We start from the raw sequence: 2,905 nt of genomic DNA on the forward strand, positions 1-2,905 counted from the left end.
CCGGGCCACCAAAGTGTTGTTCTCGAGCATAGATGAGGACAAGGACCGAGGCTGGATGGGCCGGTTCATTCGAGTGAAGACTTCCGACCTAATCCCGGCTGAGAAGATTCCATTTCCTGAGGAATGGAATATGAAGCGTAAGTATAATCCTACTGGTAACTCCTATTGTTTTGCTCTGTTGTTTCTTTGTAAAAGATATCCTTTTCCCTGATATAGCACTTGCTTGGATGCCCGGTGCAATTCCTAACCTTAAGAGCTGGGTACGGGACCTGCTTCGACCTCTACATATGCCGAGCGCTCGTGGCGCGATTTATCAAAGGGCCGATGGGAGGCCAAAACACATGGTAAGCTTCTTTCGCACTTCTTTGTTGACTTTGTAAAGCATTTCTTACTTATTTTCTTTTTATAAAGGCCTTGGCTGTTACACCCTATGTTTTCGTGCGTAAAAGTACGCCATAAGTAAATTGATGAAAGTTCGAAAATGAGATATTACATCCCGCATTTTCGTACGTTAAAGTTTCGTCGTAAGTTAATCGACGTAAGTTCGAGAATGGGATTATTTTGAGATTATAAGCATTATGCTATTTCAAATAAGTGCCGAGTAAATTCGTGAAGGTGAGAGGGTAAGCAAATTGAAGAAAATAAATTTTGTCGAAGTTTGACATTTTGGATAAAATACGACCCGAGCTAAAATACCCGATATTTATGAACTAGTACCATAGAAGGTACCACATGACCGTGATAGTAGGGTGCATAAAGTGTGTTAAAAGTGAGTAGTATTTTAAGTAATTTGAGATAATTCTTAATTATGTGGAAAATTAGATAATTAATGATATTTAGGGAAATATTAGATAATTAATTATAACACTTGGATAGACTTTACCCCCCCCCCCCCAAACAAAGCGTGGCAGCAAGATGAGTTAAGACCAAATATCAAAGGGTGACTCTTGGACTTTATGGCTAGGCGGCATGTTAGGGGGATTTGTGGAAAGTAATCCTTACACACAAACCGACAATTATAAGAAAGATTCTTACCTCATTAAGGGGTGATGGTATGTTCTCTAATGAAACGATGGAGCTTCAGAATAACTCATATGAAATTTCTTAACATCTTATCAACATGAGATTTGTAAGTCTTAAGAATGTGAGAGTCACATATTCATTCTTAGGAACGTGAGGGTCATATATCAAAACGTGAGATTTGGCTGTTATAAGGGAGTACGGTGCAATCTATTTCAAGAATATCATACGAATTTTTCCCTACTTCAATCCACCGTTACGCGTTGTCGCAATCAACGGTGTTAAAGGGATTGTCAAGAGAATCGGTTAAGGTATGTTAAGGCTATCCCTTTTTTCTTTTTGGCATGATCCAAATGATTCAAACAAAACGAGCAAAATAAGCAACTTTCATAAATGACTCTATTCATAGAAGTACTAGGGGTGTCTATATTCTTGATTCCCCATGTGAATTATTATTATTTCTTCTGTTCATGGGTCTCATAAAAATACGTATTTGATTAAGTTTATCCGAAAGGCATATTAATTTTATGACATTCTGAGAAATCTTATTAACATATTTCTTATGCATTTCATGCATTTATACATGTACATTGACCCATAACTAGATGGCGTTATATACGCATATATTATATGTATAAGGGATATGGAAAAATATTATGACATTATATACGCACCACCACCTGATCAGCTGGTATACGTTAATGATTTGCCTACAGTGGCCGAGATGATATGATGGGATGCCCTCAGAGGCTTGATGATGTTATGAACGCATATACCTAAGCATGGTATGATATTTATACGCATATGCATGACATTGTAAATATTAATAATTCACAGAGTTATTCAGGCATACATGTCGAGTCTTTTACTCCATGTTTTCTCATGTCTATTGTTTATTGATTTTCATTCCTTACATACTCGGTACATTATTTGTACTGACGTCCCTTTTGTATGGGGACGCTGTGTTTCATGCCCACAGGTCCCTATAGACAGGTCGAGAGTCCTCCAAGTAGGTTATCAGCTCAGCGGAAGATGTTGGTGCGCTCCATTTGCTCCGAAGTTGCTATTGGTCAGTATGATTATGACATGTGTTGATTGGTATGGCGAGGCTCTGTCCCGACCTTTATAACATTTATGTATCTTTAGAGGCTTGTAGACATCTATCATGTACGTGAAAGATTGTACGGCCTTATCGTCCTATGTTCAGTGTAATTTTGGTCTTATAGGCCCTATGTCACATGTATACTTGTTTACGTGAAATTGGGTCGTCTTATATTGAGTATTCCCTTATGTTTATTCTGGTTAGCCCATGACGGCACATTTGACCCATTTGCCAATGACAGTACGATAAGAATGATATGAAATATTGGTGCTCGGTTGAGTAAGGCACCGGTGCCCGTCGCGGCCCATCGGTTTGGGTCGTGATAAAAGTGGTATCAGAGCAGTTCTGTCCTAGGGAGTTTACAAGCGGTGTCTAGTAAAGTCTTGTTTATGGGTTTGTTGTGCACCGCACTTATAAGCAGGAGGCTATAGGGCATTTAGGACTGCCACTCTTTCTTCTTACTCTAGATCGTGTGGTAGAATTCACTTGTAAGAACTCAATTTCCTAAACTCTATCTTATTCATAATACGATGATGCCTACATCTAGAAAGACGGTTGGTAAGAGATATAGCTGTGGAAGAGTTGAGTCAGAGGAACTTGGTTTTTCATCATGCTTATGATGAATAAATGTGAGGTCTTCAGCAGATCATGTGTGTACTAAGCTGTGTAAAACTTCTTGATAAGGATCCCTAGGCAAAAATGTCTATCCACTCTTATGGTAAAAAGGAATAAGAGAATCGGAAAGTAGATATAAGTTTTAGCAAGTAAAAGAAGCAAGATGAA

At 38.5% G+C, this 2,905-nt stretch overlaps 1 long non-coding RNA gene across 1 annotated transcript; it reads left to right on the top strand.

The window, feature by feature from the left end:
• Positions 1-1,084: 1,084 nt before the first annotated feature.
• On the top strand, positions 1,085-2,299 carry LOC138891807 (uncharacterized). The gene is made up of 2 exons (XR_011408134.1): positions 1,085-1,331; positions 2,000-2,299. It is a non-coding gene; the product is annotated as an uncharacterized lncRNA (long non-coding RNA).
• The last annotated feature ends 606 nt before the right edge of the window (positions 2,300-2,905 follow it).

Source organism: Nicotiana tomentosiformis, chromosome 5, assembly GCF_000390325.3.
Source record: "Nicotiana tomentosiformis chromosome 5, ASM39032v3, whole genome shotgun sequence".
NCBI lineage: Eukaryota > Viridiplantae > Streptophyta > Magnoliopsida > Solanales > Solanaceae > Nicotiana > Nicotiana tomentosiformis.